Source organism: Nothobranchius furzeri, chromosome 18 (genome assembly GCF_043380555.1).
Source record: "Nothobranchius furzeri strain GRZ-AD chromosome 18, NfurGRZ-RIMD1, whole genome shotgun sequence".
Lineage (NCBI taxonomy): Eukaryota > Metazoa > Chordata > Actinopteri > Cyprinodontiformes > Nothobranchiidae > Nothobranchius > Nothobranchius furzeri.
The window spans coordinates 22,870,448-22,891,592 of record NC_091758.1 but is presented as its reverse complement, the minus strand read 5'-3'; positions in this window follow the sequence as shown (position 1 = coordinate 22,891,592).

The window sequence follows — 21,145 nt, the reverse complement described above, 5'->3', positions numbered from 1 at the left end:
TTTCAAATTGTCGTTTTTAAAAGTGTTAGTAATAAATTCTTAACTTTTTAAAAACTCTGACTCTTCTTTGAAATGAAACACAGAATGGTGTATATATTTTTGGTTATTGAAAACGCAAAGATTCCTTTAAACTTCTGATTAAATAAATAAACTTTTGCTATTAAATTTAATAATCTTAAAATAAAAAAAAATGTATCTTTGGATTAAAAAAGACCAAGCTTGTTGGCATATGAACCTCTATCGAATATATAATATCCTAGATATTAAGCTTCATTTGTTAACTTGTTTGCGCTTTTCTCAGGATCTAACCAAACTGATGGCAAACAGTGTTAAATCCTAGTAAGGAGTTAACCACGCTACATAATTGGTTGAGCCAGTCTTTCTTTTTCAGATCAAAACACGCTATTTCTGTGTTTTATTTTCAATATTTTATAAAAACGGGAGTTGTGTCACCTTAATTTGCTTCCTCCGGAAATTCCGGGAGGGAAGCTTTTTACTGTAACACCAACTCCGGCATAAATATCCGGCAGTGTGTTGACAGCGATTTATCCACCAAGCCTGTGGGACTGTTTCAAGGGACATCCTGATTGCTAAAGTAAGTGAATGTGTTGTTAACCACGCTACATCCATAAGCCTGTGCCATATCTGATCTGCTTTCCTATTTGAACTAGGAAAACAAGGCACTTATTACATTTGCATGTCACAACTTACAAACATTGGTTACAGTAATGCTAACCGCAGAACAGCACTAGCCAGAGCTGTTTATGCTCTTGTTGGAAAATACCAGGATGTACTTTGAATAGTCAAGCTATGAATAATTGCCAGATAGATCCACAGCTTGTGGTCCTTGGCGCTTCACCCCTCACTCATCCACACTGTGTCATCTTCCAGATTATGGCTTCAAATGCTGTGTAGCATCTTGTCAAATGTTAAAGTAGATCTGATTAAAACAGTTCCTTTTACTGCAGATCCGACACACTTAAAGGTGCAATATGGAACATTTTAATAAAAAGCAATATTTAAAAAAAAATACCTCCACGAGGCATTTAGAGGTGTGCAGAATGAATGTAATTTTTCATTTAAAAGTTATATAAAAAATTAATAATCCAAATTTTATTTTTATGGGCAAGACACTGTGTTTATGTTTACATCTACCAGCCAATAGGGGGCACTGTTATGGAAAAACGTCCGCTTGGCAAGGCGAGGCTGGGACTGTGTAAAATGACGGACTTGTTAAGTCAAGCAGCTGAGTCTGAGCCCAAAAGATGTTCCAACGTTAAATAATTTTGTAAAATAAACTTATTAGTTGAAATTTCCCCTTACCCTATGATCATAGGCGTCATTTTAACCGGGGACGCCGGGGACATGTCCCCGGCAAAATTTGTAATTGGCAGCTGTGTCCCCCCACTTTCAAAAAAGCCTGCTGATGAGGATTTTTGTTTTACCAGCTCAGATCTTATACCAGGGGTCGGCAACCTGTTCCCATCAAAGAGCCATTATTACCCATTTCCCACAGTAAAGAAAACACTGGGAGCCACAGCAGCGCAGCGTTGTGGGCGGGGCCTACCCTCAGACAGCAGAGAGCTGCTCACAACCAGGTGACAGCAGCCGGTACCATGGGCGTCGCACCCGTGGGGGATGCAACACCCACACTTTTCCAGCTGTTTTGCTCACCTCCACACCAGTCTAGTTTCTTTAGGTCGCACTCACTCTGTTTGCCTCATCTCCTTCTTCTGACAGCCGATGTCGGGTTCAAGGAGAGCAGGAGATGGAGGGACGGAAGAGGTTGACTGAATTCATAATTTTACATCTTGACATTAGCTGTACAAAGTCTGAGTTTGATCAAGTGAAGAACACCAATCTGCAGAGGTTTATAACAGGCGCAGCGCCAGGTTTTCATTTTTGGGTGGGCCACGGTAATTTTGGACGGACCTTAATAAGCAGAGACAAGTGAAGCAGGCAGGTCGCGCTAGAAAATTTCGTTTAAAAAGACGTCATAAATGTGTTCCCCCGTCATTTTTATTTCTAAAATATGAAGTAAAAACTCCCAATTTAGTTTTCATTCATTTGTCATTAATATGTAGTCTACACCCGTGCGTTAAGTGGACCATCTTCCAGTAAAAGCAAAGCATCCAGCCCACCTCTCCAAATGCGTAAAATGTGCATCACAGCCACTAGGCGCACCGCGCGCACCGCCAGCTACATCAGCACAGACAAGAGCAGAGCAAATAGAGAAAGAATAGAGGATAATTGTGTCTGGATGTGGATGGAGATTACATTTTACATCAGTCTGATCATCATTTAAATACGTAAACCATCACCTGTTTTCTAGTCCATGCTATCAGCATTATTTTGTGTGTGTTTTCCACTTCAAACACTGGTCTAACCAACCAGACCAGCGTGTCCAGTAACACATTAATGTTACAATTAAACAGTTTCACTTCATGTAGGCTAGGAACATTTCACCTGCCGTGGCCCGACCGCTTCTGCTCCACATGAACTTTGTGCGTGACCAAATGTCTCTACAGGTGCTTTATGAGCTGAAGAGGCGACTGGATGCATCATGCGTCTCTATATTGGAGACGCGAACAAGCGCTGTTCAGCCAAACTTTCATAATTTCATAAAAATAACATTTTCCAAGTGAAACATCCCTCAGAGAGACCGGGTTTCCAGACCGCTTCAGTGGGAGGAAATCAACCAACATCCTTGAGTTTATCCGTCAAAATAAACAGTCAAATGGAAATATCTGTAACCTGTCATTTAACTGTTTTGCCTTCCTGTGAAGATTGTTGCAAAGAGAAACAACTAAACTTGATTAACCCCAGAGCCACGCGCACTGCGCTGTACTGACTGTAAATGAGGGGGAAACGATTTAATCGGATCCTTTTCTTTTCAACATGGTTTAATGTAAAGTTTCATTCAGTACAAACTTTAGTTACACCGATCTAACGAGACAGATCCTGGATTTGTATTCTGAACAGTTTAAACATGTTTAAAACGGAGACATGCGTGACGCGTCTAAAATTCGCACCTGCTCCGCTATTATGGAAATTAAACTAACAAGATGAACATGAAATTATTTTAGGCACAGACAACATCCCCCACACTTTTGAAAAGCTTGCAACGCGCCTGGTCGCTTGTGTACGTCAAAGTTATCTTTCATAAAAAGATAATCAATAAAACGATTAAATAAAGTGGATCCAGAAGCTGTAGCCTGTCTCTGCCTTCAATATTCACACTGTTGGTGGTTTTACTGAGGTGCCACTTTTGTCATACGTTTCTTTTTAAAACATGTTTAGACTGTTCAGAATACAAATCCAGGCTCTGTCACGTTTGATTGTTGTAATTAAACTTTGTAGGTGGGGAAGGTCAGAAAGCAGCTCAGAAGCGCATGATTACGCACAAGCGTGACGCGTCAACCCGGTCTCACAGTAAGACCGGGTTGGACCTGTTCAGGTTTACGCAGACAATCTTTACATTTAGAATTGGCATACAGATGTAAAATTAATGCAGTAAAATATAAAGCATTTTATTTAAATATCCATTCATTATTTTACAAGCACAGAGAGCGCATCAGATGGATGGAGGAGCCGCATGCGGCTCCAGAGCCGCGGGTTGCCGCCCCCTGTGCTAGCCTACTTTATTGTCCCCAGCAATTTTTAAGCCCCACTCAAGTGTATGGTTATTGTCCCCAGCAATTCTGAAAACAAACTGACGCCCTTGCCTATGATACTTCACGTATCAGCACCCCGACAGCTGGAAAAGGTGTTCTATTGTTGCACTACCGCCTCTAAGTACTACATATTACTATAGTGTCCGTCAGAGCCGGCTCTACTCACTTTGGTGCCCCAGGCGACTTTACTCCTTGGCGCCCCCTCACCCCGCCGCATGCATGCATGCACACACAACACCCCCCACACACACATACACACACATATTTTTTCGGTGTGCCCCCCGACACAAACACAGAATTTAAGGACAGCAGCCATCTAAAGTATCACAACTGTTCAATTTTAACATTTGAACAACAGCAACAAGAACACGCAGCTCTGTTCCTGCAGCAAAGGTAGCTATAGTATCATCACATGGTTAGGGTTGATGTTTATAAGAACAAGTCCTTCAGCGTTGACACATGCTGGATCTCAGGTATGTTTTAATCAGTTCTATCAGTAGAAGGTCCTCTCTGCAGCAGCAGCTGTCACTGGCATTGTGGCAGCAATCCTCAGGGCCACCAGCACATTAGAGGAAACTTCATTCAGTTGCTTTCCTTTTTGTGGAAATTCAAAGTCTCACAGGACCCTCTGTGGACTAACGCCACCTTCATCTTACCAGACAGGTGATGTCAGTCAGCAGGTCTACAGGAGCCTCGAGAGACTCGTCATGAACTTCAGGATTGACGGGTGTCAGTGTTAGGCTGCTGAGTTTATGCTGTCTGTTCCTTCAGCTGGAAGCAAATCAAACACACGTGTAGATATGAATATTAATCCTTCAGTAAGGTCGCACAGTGTGTAGAAATGACAGGATACCATACCATACCATACCATCTTTATTTATAAAGCACATTTAAAAACGGCATGGCAGCCGACCAAAGTGCTTTACAGAATAAAAAGTAAAAACACAATATAAAACAATACACGGTCAACAATAAAATGCACAACAAGGCAGATAATTACAGTCAATAAAAAGACAGGATATCAGGTATTAAACACATGTGAATAACAGCATTGTTCAGTAACAGGTCTTCAGCTGTAACTTGTAATTACAGAACTCACCTGCTCCAAGCTGAACTTCAGACATGAGGGGCAGAGGTGGAAAGAGTACTAAAACGTTGTACTTAAGTACAAGTGTAATTACTTTCATGAAATTTTACTCAATTACAAGTAAAATTACCTGCCTCAAAATGTACTCAAGTAAAAGTAAAAAGTAGCTTATTTCAAATGTAGTCAGAGTAAAAGTTACTTAGTTACTTTTTTGACTGTGCAAGGACGGGCTCTTCTGAATAGTTAAAAAAAGACAATGGGGTATAAATCTCAAAGTGGCCGTTTTTTTTTTAAATGAACAAATATGCATATTGAAGTACAAAGGCAGTTACACTGCAAACTAGTAACATAAATTAGGTTATAGTCACACAGTATTTTGCAATGTTGTTTTTTTGTACTTGGTAACGGATAAAATAAAAAATGTAGCGAAATACAATACTTACAAAAAACAATACTTAAGTAAAAGTTAAATTACATATTTTAAAAACTACTTAAAAAGTATAAATGCGCAAAAAATCTACTCAATTACAGTAACGCAAGTAAATGTAATTCGTTACTTTCCACCACTGATGAGGGGTGATGCTGATGATGATGCCTGTTGACTGACTTGAAGCTACATTCAAGCATAGAGCACACCCAAACTGTCACGCCACTGCATTTGTCTTGTTGTGTCCTTCTACTTCATTTTATAAACACTTTGAGTTTATTAATAAAGTTGTTATGTACAAATAAAAATTCCTATCTTTACTGTAATTACTAACAAGGCTGTATGTTTTATTAACAGCAATAATAACATAGCAGTGCAGCTGAACTTGCCTGTTTCAGGGTGGTGTTGGTTTGAAGCTCCAGCAGCTGTTAGCGTGCATGTAGACACATACAGACATGTTTCTGTACAATACTAAACAACCAGGTGAGTCAAAGTTCATCTTAGAGCTCATTTCAAGGCAATGGTCACAAAGTGCTGTACATGACAACAAGCTGACAAAAACACTTGATTTAAAAATTACATAAAACACAATGAATCAATAAATATCCATGTTAAAAAGACAGATTTTTTAAAAATGTCCTCTGAGGACTGATCTGTATTTGTTTACCAGCGAGTTAACCCTAACCCTCTGACATTTACATCGTCTCGTCTCCCGTCTCGTCTTCTTCCGCCTATCCGGGTCTGGGTCGCAGGGGCAGCATCCCAACTAGGGAGTTCCTGACCGTCCTCTTCCCGGCCACCTCCACCAGCTTCTCCGGTAGGACCTAGAGGCATTCCTGGGCCAGTTCGGAGTTGTACTTTTTATAATGTGTCCTGGGTCGACCAGGAGGCCTCCTGCCGGCGTCCATGAGGCAGCCTACCAAGATGCCCAAACCATCTCAACTGACTCCTCTCTATATGGAGGAGCAGCGGCTCTACTCTGAGTCTGTCCCGAATGTCCCAGCTCCTCACCCTATCCCCAAGGCTGAGCCCAGCCACCCCGCGAAGAAAACTCATTTTTGCCGTTTGTAACCGCTATCATGTTCTTTCGGTCCTTACCTAAAGCTCATGACAATAGGTGAGGACTGGGCGGTAGATCGGCTGGTAACTCGAGAGCCATGCTTTCCAGCGCAGTTACTTCTTCACCACAATAGACCGGTTCAGCGTCCGCATCACTGCAGACACTGCCCCAATGCGCCTGTCGATCTCCCGCTCCCTCCTTTCCTCACTCGTGAACAAGACCCCGAGGTACTTGAACTCCTCCACCTGAGGCAGGACCTCTCTCCCAACCTGGAGTTGGCAAGCCGCCCTTTTCTGCTCCAGAACCATGGTCTCAGACTTGGAGGTGCTGATCCTCATCCCAGCCACTTCACACTCGACTGCGAACCTCCCCAGCAAGAGCTGTAGGTCAGAGCCCGATGAAGTTATGAGGACCACATCATCCTCATGCAACAGAGATGAGATTCTCCTGCCACCAAACTCCCCACCCTCAACACCACGGCTGCACCTAGAAAGTCTATCCATTTACACACTAAGATCTTTGCAACAATAATAAAATGTTGTGATTATTTAATAAAGAAACAATCAAAGTTAATTTTTGCTAAATGCAAACCATTTTCTACTATGAGGTTTCAAAAGTCAATCTGATCAGATAAGTTTAATAAACAGACAGAACTGATCAGACACCATCAGATAATTATTAAGGATCATATAATTTTTAGGAGTTATGAAACACAAAGATCTCCGAACACAAAACATAAAAATATTGTTGTGTCTCAGCTTTAGTGCTGCACAAACGTTACAATAATAATAAACTAGCTTAGGTTAAAGCTTCCCCAGGATGTCATGATGACGTCATTTCTGTAATATTTCCTACTTCTGTCCATGTTCCTCTTATCTTCTTTCTCCTCCCCTGGACTCCTGATCATTTAGGGTGCTCCGACGTGTTGAGCTAGCTGAATCACCAGAAACAACCATTCTCCTCACGTAGCAGGTAAAGGTAAATTAGACGGAGGAGGGCGTGCCAGGTTGGCTTCATGGGAAAGTGACGTACTTCAGTGGAGAGTTGTTGGCAGATTCAACATTTACACCTTTATAACTTCTGATCAGACGGTCGTTTAGACACATGACATACCTCTTTGGTATCGTGGCAAGGTAGCCAGCCAACTAAAACCAAATTTTTTCCAAACAACCCGTCCTCTGTGCACGACGAGTTACGAAAGTGCCGTGAGCGCCCAGGGACCGTCTACAAATGTAAACACCAGATCATTGCAAATATTTTAAACATTTAAGTTTTTATTTTCATGTCTTTCTGAGCAATTTGGAGTATGTATAGAGTGTTAATTTTATAATATTGCAGTAAGGTTCATGTTTAAAACATTTTGTATTCGTTTTCCTCTGTTCTGGCACTCACAGAGCACAGCTCCTTTATCTTTTTTTCCCAAGGCTCTTTTGTCCTGTCTGCCTACAGAGCGCTTCTCTGCATTTCCTCTGGAAATCATTATTTTTCAGAAATGGATTTAATTAATTGGTCATTCAATGCGATTGAGAAGATTTTTTCCACGATGAGAACGGAGGAGGGGGCTCCCACTTGCCCTCATGGGACACACGCAGCGGGATATATGCTCGATTCCTGGAAGGAGTGGAAGGTCGTCTGTCTCTCTCAGCTGTCCATTGAGGACGTCGAAGATATGTGGATATTTGGCCTGATGATCACTGGATTTCTTATGATTGGAGTGGGAGGATATCTGGTTTTCCGAAAAATTGGAAAGACGGGAGCGATTGGAGGGCGACCCGCACCCATGGACAGCACCGTCCGGGCAGAGACCTCACAGACTGGGACGTTACTCGAGGTGAATTGTAAGCTGGATAATGTCTTAGCTGCGTTACCGGTGTTAGTCCGCAAAATGGATGTCATCTCGGAGAGGGTCACCGGACGGTGTGGAGATGTTTAATAACCCGAATTGGCTTCACTGAAGGACTGGAATGACCAGTTACAGACTGAAGGCAGAGGGGAAAATTATCTCTGCCTGACCCAAACACAGTCTTGGTCAGTGTTGCCAACTTAGAGAATTTGTCACCATTTCTAACGACTTTTCAGACACCCGTAACGACTATTTTTCAAAAATGCGCCTAGCGACAATTCTGATGACATTTCTGACCCCCCTCAGCTACTTTGACTTCAACTTTGTAGCAGACTTTACCTGCAGATTAGCGATGCATCTGAAGCGACAGGACCGTCCTTCCTTCCAGAGGATCAGAAAGAAAATGATCTGCGCATGTGCTTGCAGCATGATCACGCTACCCCCGTTGGCCAATCAAACCTTTTGTGGGTTTTCTTTCACAAGTCCATTATTTGAGATAGCCACCGGAGCTACATGAAGGGCGACCGTTCCTTCCGCCATCCTGCCTCATTTCGGCAGCTGAGCTCGGCTGGCACTGGTAGGCAGCGTCGCACTCACACTCAAGGAACATTGGAACTCTATGATGAGTTCAATAACGTAGCACATTTAAAACTTTTATAAAAAACAGAATAATACTGTGTAAGTCATTGGCAGGTCATTGGCAGTTTGCATGTAACGTTTCTGAATACTAAATACGACCTGCTTCTTTTTACACAAAAGTACTAAAAACAACAAAACCAAACAAAAACTATATATATATATTATCTTTTAGGTCAATATATAGCACTGAATCACAACAGAAGAATACATCTCAAGGCACTTGAAAACTACAACAGAATATTCATTTTAATTCAATCATACATACATTCCTATCAATTTAATATTTTTTGTGTTTAAGAGTTCCATTCTCTTCAGACAAAATATAAATATTCCTTCCATTTTTTGTGCCATCTTTTCTTGATGTTTTAAAGGCTGCTGTTTTGTATTCTATGGGGTTTTTATTTTAATAAAATATTTAAAAAGAAATTAAATAATTTTTTAAATAAAATCACGTGGGTTTTATTTGATTTACTCTACAAGACCGGTGACGTCATGACGCAAACGTGGCGACGTCATCACGTAAACAAGATGACGTCAGTGCATCGTATGCAAATTAGCACGTGACATCATTTGGCGACATCTAGTGACTTTTGGGGGGAACTTCAGCTACTTTCAGTCAAAAACAGTTGGCAACACTGATCTTGTTATCCTAATCTGACACCAAGGCAGCCTTGAAGCTGCAAACAACATCCCCCACGAAGGAAGGAATGCAGACAGATGCTGTGGAAACCTGTCCTACACCCCCCCCCCCCCCCCCCCCCCCCCGCCTTCAGATTGTGGACTTCATAGCGAGGCCATCAACCTGCAGGAAATGTGCTCTATGCTCCTCCCAAGATCTCTCTCCCTCCTGTGGATACAGCTGGCTGAGCGCCACACATGGCTGCTGGCCCTGGATAAACAGGATTCCCCCCCCCCCCCCCCCCCCCCCCCCCCCAACGGAGTCTCATGTTGTGATTGTTGAAGTTCGTGCTTATGTGTTTGAGGTGTTTTTTTTTTTTTTTTGCATAGTACAGCTACGCCCTGTCGGGAGTAACTCTGGTATGCCTCCCCCCCCACCCCCCCCCCACCCCCCCACCCCCCCACCCCCCCCCCCCAACTTATCCTCATGTAATTCCCTTTTCATCTATTGAGGTAGCGTGACTCGTGTTGCGAATGACCGCAGTCACCAATTCTTGTCATGTGTATTGCCCATGTATGTCTGATCTCTGAATTGTGTGTACTGAAACTCAATTTCGTTTCTCTGTATGTCTTGCACATGTGGTAGAAATGACAATAAATTACTTTGACTTTGACTTCTGTGTATTAGCTGACTGTAGAAGGCATTGTGTGTTGGAGGTTGAGAGAGAGATTAGCAGGGCATTTTTTTTATTCTGCAATTTTGCGCCCTGTCCAGCAAATTTCACCTGTTCTTCATGTTCTATATTCAACCTTTCACTTCACTTAGAAATCTTCTTAATTGACATCACAGTTATTTTTACTACTCTAAGAATGTGTCTCATACTGGTGAGAAACCTTTTATTCTTTTGGTGATGCATTCTTTGTCTTTTGGGTGTCTTTGTAGTATGCATCTTATTTCTTAGGGGGTGCCTGCTCATCATCACCCGCTCATCATCACCCCAGCAAAAAGGGGCGAGCTCTGGGAACCGGTGATGGTTGCACCCATTGTGTAGCAGGACCGGGACCAGAGTAAAAAGGGTGTGTATGGGGAGCATGAGTGGGTGTCTAGTTTTCATTTTTGTAAGTTTTAGGTTGTATGTGTATGTGTGAGCATGAGGGAGGGAGTGTGTGACTGTGTCTGTGTATGGCTGTATATGTCAGGTGGGGTCTTGGACTCCTCCCCTGTCCTCGGACTTCTTGTGCTACTACACATCTTCGCCTCCCCTCCCCCTGCCACACTTGGTATAAATGTGGTGCCTTGGTCTTCCTGAGTGTTCGTGGCTCCCGGGTCAGGGGGTTTAAGATTTTTGGAGTCTTTCTGATCGATCCCGGTGGCTGCCTGGTGGGATCTGAGTCCCTGGGCTCTGTTGGGTCCCCGGCGGGGCTGGTCGCCCCTGGGTCCCGGGTCGCTGGGTTCCAGGCTTGGCCGGCTAGGGGGTGGGAGGCTGCGGGTGGGCCTGCGGGCTTGCTGCTGATATCTCTCGGGACTCGGCCGGCTCCTGGTTGTGACCCCCCAGGGTAATCCTCTACACCTCTCGAGAGGGGGCTGGTGCTTTTCTGGTTACAGTCTCCCCGGGGTCCCTGCGCTCTGGGACAACCCCTGGATCTCTGGGACTTGGAGCTCCCTCCATCTCCGACACATCGTTGGGGGGGCAGATCTGTGGCCCCTTACACTCTCTATTGGACGCTCCTATAGAGAAACCTTACATATACAAGCACGTGTGCACACACAGACCCCCCCTGGTCAAAATTATAAATCATTCAAAAAAACAATAACAATAAAGTTTTAAGTATCAGGCATGACATTAATTAAAGCAGAAGCTTTGATGCTCCACCTGAGAGTAAATCTGTAAGGCTTGTCACCAGCATTCAGATATTATTTTTGTTTGCTTCACAGCCAGACAGGACACAGGTAAAAATAAAAAATAAGTAGTATGCGTTGTTGTTGCAAGGAAAAAGTGGATGGGGACACTGAAACAAGTTGCCAACTGTCAAACCATAAGCCAACTACTATTCTTTTAATAAAACAAATTAGATTTTTTTATATACACTCAACAAAAATATAAACTCAACACCTTTGTTTCTGCTCCGATTTTTCATGAGATGGACTTAAAGATCTAAAATTCATTCCAGATACACAATATTACCATTTCTCTCAAACACTGTTCACAAATCAGTCTAAATGTGTGATAGTGAGCACTTCTGCTTTGCAGAGATAATCCATCCCACCTCACAGGTCTGCCACATCAAGATGCTGATCCGCCATCATGAGTAGTACACAGGTGTACCTCATACTGCCCACAATAAAAGGCCACCCTGGAATGTGCAGTTTTGTCTCACCGAAAAATGCCACATATGCCACAAGCATTGAGGGAGTGTGCAATTGGCATGCTGACAGCAGGAATGTCAACCAGAACTGTTGCTCGTGCATTGAATGTTCATTTCTCCACCATAAACCGTCTCTAAATGCGTTTCAGAGAATATGCCAGTACATCCAACCGGCCTCACAACCGCAGACGACATGTAAACACACCAGCCAAGGACCTCCACATCCAGCAGGTTCACCTCCAAGATTGTCTGAGACCAGCCTCTCTGACAGCTGCTGAAACAATTGGTTTGCATAACCAAACCATTTCTGCACAAACTGTCAGAAACCGTCTCAGGGAAGCTCAACTGCATGCTCGTCATTCTCATCGGGGTCTTGGCCTGACTCCAGCTCGTCACCGTAACAAACTTGAGTGGGCAAATACTCACATTCGATGGAGTCTGGCACGTTGAAGAGGTGTTCTCTTCACGGATGAATCTCGGTTTACATTGTTGAGGGCAGATGGCAGACAGCGTGTGTGGCGTCATGTGGGTGAGCGCTTTGCTGATGTCAATGTTGTGGATCGAGTGGCCCATGGTGGTGGTGGGGTTATGGTATGGGCAGGCATCTGTTATGGACGAAGAACACAGGTGCATTTTATTGAAGGCATTTTGAATGCTCGGAGATACCACGATGAGATCCTGAGGTCCATTGTTGTGCCGTACATCCATGAACATCACCTCATGTTTCAGCAAGATGCACGGCCCCATGTTGCAAGGATCTGTACACAATTATTGGAAGATGAAAATGTCCCAGTTCTTGCATGGCCAGCATTCTCACCGGACATGTTGAGTATGTTTGGGATGTGCTTGACCGGCGTATACGACAGCGTGTACCAGTTCCCACTAATATCCAACAACTTCGTACAGCCATTGAAGAGGAGTGGACCAACATTTGACAGGCCACAATTGACAATCTGATAAACTCTATGCAAAGAAGATGTGTTGCACTGCATGAGGCAAATGGTGATCACACCAGATGCTGACCGGTTCTGAGTCCCCAGACCCCCAATAAAGCAAAAAACTGCACATTCCAGGGTGGCCTTTTATTGTGGGCAGTATAAGGTACACCTGTGCACTACTCATGATGTCAGATCAGCATCTTGATGTGACACACCTGTGAGGTGGGACGGATTATCTCAGCAAAGCACAGGTGCTCAATATCACACATTTAGACTGATTTGTGAACAATGTTTGAGAGAAATTGTAATATTGTGTATCTGGAATGAATTTTAGATCTCATCTCATGAAAAATCGGAGCAGAAACAAAGGTGTTGCGTTTATATTTTTGTTGAGTGTATGTTAATGACCAGATTATGGCACTTTCCATTCTCAATTTAACTTTACAGACTAAAATGAAATTCTATGATTGAAGTGATTTGACTTGTTACTTGAACTGAACATGCTTTTACATTGGAACTTTAAGGCTACACTTGTCAGTTTTGTGAACTTTGAAACTATGTGCAGCTGACTTGTTTTGATTGTAGACTGAAATCCTTTAAAGTCTGATAAAAGTTTAAAGTTTGAAGAAGGAAAAACAAAAAAATGGACACAGTGCATGGCAGATGCACAGCAGAGATCTAAGACTACTCTATCTTTGGGAGAATGAAAAAGAAAAGACAAACGGGGCAAACAACATTCCTGACAAGAGTCAACAGTGTTCGGATTTTATCTTAAGAAACCTCAGGAAAAAACAAGAATGTATGCAAAAAAATTGTTGCTTTTTTGATCGGCTTGTTTGTTCTATTTAGTGTATGCACAATATTCATTTACATGTTGACTATTTAACTGACTGAATAAAACAAAGATTGTAATCATTTTAACAGCCTTTTAGGTCCTGGTAAAATATTCTGAAGGGTACATTTTCAGCTTCTGAAGGTTTGACCCAGACGAGACTGAGTCAGTAGAACCAGCAAAGGAACATGTTCATTCTCTTACAGGGTGTGGTTTATGCAGGCAGCATTGTAGCACATCTATGGTCCTGTCATGTCTAATACATGACGTCATTATGATGGAGGCAATCACTAATATGTTAAGAGACTGAAAAGCTTGAGGTTGTCATCACTGTTAAAGACAAAGCTTTAGTAAGACTCCTAATCTTGGTTCCAGACCATACTACAAATGTTTGGTCATTTATTGGTAATCTAACTATGGGGCTGTAATCGCAAAGAGCTGCTTAACAATAAAAATGATACCTTTGATCACAGTTTAAAACCAAAAGTATTGTTATTATTATTTTTTATTTGTTATTATTATTGTTGTTGCCGTCAGCGTCATTATTATTATTATTATTATTATTATTATTATTATTATTATTATTATTGTATTATTATTATTATTGTCATTGTCATTATTATTATTATTATTATTATTATTATTATTATTATTACTACTATGAATGTCATCGTCAATGTCATTATTATTATTATTATTATTATTATTATTATTATTATTATTATTATTAATAATTCATAATGTTTTAACATTGAAAAGATCCATGGTTAAACAGACTCTGAGGCTCTCTTCACTGAGACTTGAATTTATTGGTCTACCTAAATCTTACCTGAGTTGCAGTCTGAAATTGATTTCTAGCTAAACAAGTTCATTTAAAATTTAAATTAAGATTTAATTTAGATTAGATCTGATCTACAGGCTAATATTTGTTTTATTTTAAATATGTAAATTCGACTATGAATTTAGATTTCATTCAAAAAAATTGTGATGTAACCATTTTATACTTAGATTTTGTGCTATATTGTTTATTTATTCTTATGTATTTAAAGTTGATTTTACATTGGTATAACATTTAGGTTTGTTCCTAAATATGTATATAAGTTTTTCTAAAAAATTAGACCTAACCTCTTGCACTTTTTGATTTACCCTAAATCGTGAGTCATACTCTAACCCTTAAACATTTAGATTTCTTATACTGAACCTTAAATGTCCATTTTAAATCTAATTTATTTAAAAGTCATTCTACACTTCTAGATTTAACCTTGTTCTTTAACGATGAAGCTAAGTAGATGTCACACATTTCTTATACACTAACTCTTTAGCAAAATTATAGAATGAAAAAATTACAATTTATTTTTAAAGTGATTATTTTTGGGTAGATTGTTGATTTCTTTGATACCCTCGTTAAAACGAGACGTGGTGCTACATACCCCACTTGTAGGTAACCTGACAGTGACCCTGGTGTTTCTATATGGTAAGAAATGTATTGCTGCTTGAACAGAAAGCCGCTCTGTTCAACCACACTGACTAGAGCAATTACAATGCAGTTTGATCCCAGGACATTATGAAGTGTCATCGGTGTTACGGTACACCATAAATCTGCTGAAACGTGATTGCAGGGTCACTTTTTGTCTCATTTAATCACTGGCTCTCTTAAATCCTTAATCACTCTCTTTTCCACTATCTGCACTTTATTCCCTCCCCACCTTTCAGTCCTAATTTACAACTTTCTCCCCTTCTTTTACTTCTCTCTCTCTCTCTCTCTCTCTCTCTCTCTCTCTCTCTCTCTCTCTCTCACACACACACACACACACACACACACACACTTTCTCTCTCTCTCTCTCTCTCTCTCTCTCTCTCTCTCTTACTTTCTCTCTCTCCCTCTCTGTCTCTCTCTCTCTCTCTCGCTCTCACACACACAAACTTTCTCTCTCTCTCACACTTTCTCTCTCTCTCTCTCTCTCTCTCTCTTACTTTCTCTCTCTCCCTCTCTCTCTCTCACTCACACACACACACACACACACACACACACACACACACACACACACACACACACACACACACACTTTCTCTCTCTCTCTCACTTTCTCTCTCTCTCTCTCTCTCTCTCTCACTTTCTCTCTCTCCCTCTCTCTCTCTCTCTCTCTCTCTCTCTCTCTCTCGCTCTCACACACACTCTTTCTCTCTCTCTCTCTCTTTTTCTGCGCTGCATTTCTGTCTTTAAGTCTTGTCATCTTTGGAAATGCCCAAGTCCCCTTTTCCTGCACTTCTGCTTGTCACTTTGTCTCCACCTTTCTTCTGCACTCTTTAACACTTCTGCCAGCTGCTTACTCCCCTTATCCCTCTGAGAGACCCCCTCCACCCCCTCCTAACGATGCACTCACTTGTTTACTTCTTTCTATCCTTCCCTCATCTTGTCCTTCCTCCGTCTCCCTACTAGACATCTATTATCCTCCCTTTCACTCCATCTCCTGTAGCACCCCCTGCCCATACATATTTCTCAAAAAGTCTCTCAGTCTCCCTTCTTCTTTCTCTTCACTGAGCAATGACTCTATTGATTCTTTCTGATGATTTGGACCAAGGACAACCACGGGGCAGAAATACCTCTTCTCAGTCGGTGTGTACAGTGCAGGCTTTTAGGGGCCGATATCTGTGTGTAAACAGAAGACATTTGAATTTTTGGCAATTCTTTGCGCAAGTTGAGACCTCGAGGCATGCACAACATCTGCAGGTACTTATACGTCTTTATTTTTTCCATCTGCATTTTTTTTTTTTTACCTTCTGGGGGTTTTTAGTTTCAGCACTGACTCTTCAACCACCGTCATAGTCAGACATCAGACGCTGCATTTGCAGTAATTTCCCCCTCAAGCTATCAAATTCTTGGGAAGCCTTCTGCACAGTCGGCTCACACAACAGGTGGATGACAGCCATTGTAGGTGCAGATGCTCCTAAAGTGGACAGATTGTGAGCGAAAGCTTCCTGCCAGCAAAACAATACATGATTAACCACATGAGTGTACCGAATACAAGCAATAACCCATGAGGACAGAGGCTGGGTACACATTAATCTACATGTGCAGGTGTACGCACCCAGATCACAGAAGATAAAAGATAAACAATAAAAAGGCCGAGTCTGCAAACTGACTTTTCCCCACTTGGCGTACTTTTACATTCCCTGACATTTTGAGCTGCACAGCACATATTTATTCAATTCACTGAAAATGAACCTCCTGTTGTGGGCCATTGTAGAAAATCTGCCTTGCATGCAGCTACTCCACATTAGTACTGCGGGATGGCTACACGGAAGCAATTTGTTTTGGTTACAGCATCCTCCCTCATGTAAATACAGCAGTGGTGCAGAAAGGATCTAAAATATGCTTCCTTGGTTCATCTGTATTCATCTCCATGGGCCAAATTTAATTTAATTGCATAATGTTGGGCTGTCAAGTAACTATTCATAAACATCAAAACTCAATGGAAACATTTGGCAAATATTGTAAGCAAGGATACATTTATTTTTCTTTAACGCTATAAAATAAAAGCATGAAAAAAGTTAGCGAGATGCTTTTATTTTGAAAGAAAAAAATCAATGCGTCAAGCGACTAAAGGTATGTGTTTCCTTCAGTGGTTATAGGAGAACAACTGGAGTTGTCGCAGGGTTTTTTATAGGATAATTTTTTTGCTTGTTAATGAAGAGGCCATTTTTCTTCATTTGTCAAAAGGCATTGGAGGGGTCATGTTATGCAAAACCCAGTTGTTTCATAATTCAGTGATGCGATGTGGATCTCTCATGACTCTAAATACTCCAAAGGTGAATAAAAACATCCATTTTGTCCCATTGCAACATCACAAAAATGAAAATTAGTATATTGGAGAAGCAGTGACTCTACTCTGAACCTCTCCAAGCTCCTCACCTCTTATCAGGGGATGGGTGGGCGTGGCCAACAGCTGTTCATTTGCATTTAGGAGACAGAGCCCAGAAACGTCTCATTCTGGAAGGTACTGAAAATATCAAGAATGAAACAGCTAAGAGAATAGTTTTGTGCAAAAAGATTCTTGTGATTCTTATTAATAGCTTAAAAAGGATATGTATGTCCTCTTTAAAAATGAAACATTTCTGTCTGAAAGCATTTTTTTCCATAGTGGACAAATCCGATCTCTAATTCATTTGAGTAGGTTTAAATTAGAAAAATTACTTATTTATTTCTGTTTTTAGTAAATGCAAGGTACAAAAACATGATAGCCAACAATCAAATGTGCACATGAATGCTCAGAATGCTTAACAAGTTTTTTTAGTGATTCATCAAACATTATCATAAATTATCAATCACCTAAAAAAAATTGCCATACACACTTGTGTCTGCAGCCGCTCTAATTAACTTTAACATAAAGTTTGTTGTTAGTTAACATTTCTCCCTGCAGATATGTAAAAATACACATTCATGCATGAATTAAATGTAACATGAATGAAATTCCAGCTAGCAGCATTAGTTTTGGTGGTTTCTTAGTATAACTTAAACCTATCATGCTAAATCCCACCACATTGTATCTTTTTCTATATCTCTTGTTTACAATATAAACACAAAAGAGAAACTAAATTATCTTAAATTGATGCATTTTAGCTCTTCAGTTTATCCTGCATTTACTTCTGAGTAGTTTGTGAGCCCCAGTGCAGCTGTGGCTACATTGTAGTGTGTGTGAATGGATGAATGAGTGGAGTGTAAAGCGCTTTAGAGTCCTCTGACGCTAAAAGACGCTAAACAAGTGCGGGTCATTTAGAACAATGTTCTACTTGTAATGGACAGCACTCAAAGTGATTTTTAAAGAACTACTGAAAAACTGTCATTGGGAAAATCAAGCTGAGTGCTAATTAGAAAAGGGGAAAATAGGTGAATTTTGTCTTCTGCAGGTAAGATACTGACTAAACAAGATTACTGAATCCAACCTCATTAACAAAACAACCTGTTCCTTTAAAGCTGCACCTCCTTTTGCTGAGAGCTCCTTTAGAGCTGTAACCCCAAAGGCAAACGTTTATCTTTTACAGTAAGCAGGGGTAACATTTGTGTTGCCAAGCGGGAATTTCAACTTCAATCAATAAGTTCAATTCAATTCAATTCAAAAATACTTTATTAATCCCAGAGGGAAACTGATTGCTGTAGTAGCTCAGAATAATAATAATAATCAAGTCATCAAAGAGTTATTGTAAATTACAATGGCTGTTGGCAGGAAGGATCTCCAGTAGCGGTCAGTGTTGCAGCCAAACTGAAGAAGCCTCTGACTGAAAACACTCTTCCGTTGTCGGACAGTCTTGTGAAGAGAATGCTCAGGGTTGTCCATCATTTTCTTGATTCTCTGGAGAATCCTTCTTTGCATTATCTCCTCCAGTGGTTCCACAGTCATCCCCAGAACAGAACCAGCCTTCTTTATTAGGCTGTTGAGCCTTTTCAGGTCCCTGCTTCTGATGCTACCACCCCAACAGACGATGGCTGAAGAGATTACACTCTCAACAACAGACTTGTAGAAGAGTTGGAGCTCAAGCATGTTCCAAAATATGAACGTGGAACAACCAAGAGATCAGAGCTGTCTGAGAGGGAGCTTCTGGCTCCTGGGGAATAATTTAGCTATTTTTTTTAAAATCTCCTTACAATTTAAAACCACATTTATTATTAGTTTAATGAAACAGGTGAGGTATAAAATTAAGAAAACAAGAACTGTCTCTATAAACTCAGCTGCTCCAGCTCGGTCAGGTCTTCTGAAGGTTTCAGTACCTTGGATCTAGTGAGGGAACTATGATATTCAGAAGCCCATAATTAATTCACCTCCTCACTTCTCAGACGAACTCGAAGAACAAAAACTGAAAGCTTTAGGATTTTTGAAGTTCAAGAGGATTACTCACCTATACGTTTCCTTAAAGCCGTCAGTGCTTTCTCATGTCCTCCTATGGCGAACATTTAATCACGCAGCTTTATATTCAATCATTCATTTATGTAGAGCCTTTTCAATGCGCTTTAATGTGTGTAAACCAGCGCAATCAAATTCTTACATTACAGTATTACGATCTGAGTGTACAGCGTTGCTTAAAGCTTAATGTGCATAACCCAAGCCATGTTTAATTTGTAACCCCTCCTGAGATCTGCTGTACTATAATTGCTGTGAACCACAGGCGGTTTGGTTATTTTGCCAGGATAAGATAACGTAGTGCTGGGTCTGATGGAGCTCCTAAAGAGAGCAGAGGAGGAGACGGAGCTACAAAAAGAGAAAGGAGAAGGAGTGAAAATGAAAGGCAAGGACAAAGACTGTGTGGGATGAAGGGAAAACCCTTCAATCTTTACTTTGCTCATGCTGCGGCCGGCATGGGCCCCCACACACAACGCGTGCACACGTTTTAGCCCATGCTCCTACATTAATTCCCACCTAAAGCCTTTTGTCATATGCATATGGCTGCGCATACAAACGTGCACGCATTCACTGCCAATACCACAAAGTGAGAGCATGCATAAATTCTTGTCAGTGGTAGCGGTACGTCCCGTGAAGGTCAGAGCACCGTATTTCAGTGTCCCTGTTGTTTGATGGATTCCTGCTACCTTTATCTGCATCTGTGTCCAACTTCCTTCTTCTCCATTCTCTTCTGCACCTGCTTTCTTCTCTTATGCTCTTCATATGTCGTGTCTGATTTCTTCATCTTGGGCAATCTTCATTTCTTTTGATTGGAGCAATTCTCCTCAAAATCTGAGGTCATAGTTCCTGACAGGAAAAGTGGCTGGGGATGAGTCTCTGCCTCAGGCAGTGGGGTTTTGGTGTCCTGATATTTTCTCTGTGAGTAATAACGTGATGAAGCAGGAGATGATACTGTAGATCAGGGTTTTGACTGAAGGAATGAGTGGCTGCTCAGGTCTGTTGTGGCACAAGAGGAGCTCTAAATTTAATGATCCATCTACGCGACAACCTTCTGCGTTCTTCTGCAGTGAATCGAATCAACTGAGCTCAGACTTCTGACTAGATTGCCTCTTCATCCCCTTCCTTTGTGAAAAATGTCTGTCTTTCAAACTATCACTGGTGTTCCTTGACCTTCAATTAGACTTATAATCTCATATGAAGTTGTTTTGGGATATTTGGACACCATTCCTGTTATGCGTTCTCCTCAGTTTGTCAGAAATCTTTCGCATCTAGGCAGGTTGTGTACTGTCCAGTGGTCAAGCTGCAGTCCTGAAACATCCAGCTGACTGGAGATGGGCTTCTAGCCTTCAGCTGTAACATGCTGGTCAATAATAGTCTTCTTAACCTCCTAGAACGACACATTCCTTGGCTTTCTGTGTGAAACACTGTTGATGCCATCTTTTAAATAGGCATACTGACCGAAAAAAAATGGTTATTTTTAAGTAATGTATGAACTGTCATTACTTTGGCCAGTTTTGAGTCATTTCAATAATTTGTTTAATGAGAAAATATTTGCGTGTGCTTATCATCTCTGGCCTGGGAAAGCATAGAAATCTCCAAGAAGGAGCTACAGCATGTCCTTAAGGAGGAGGATGTCTGGGTGCTTTTCTCCTGTTTTTCTTCACTTTTGGATGCTTTTGTGGTTTTAGTCAATATGCTGTCTTAAGGGTGTCTGAAGTGTTATACAACTATCTCATGAACTGCTGCACACATTTCAGTGGAAA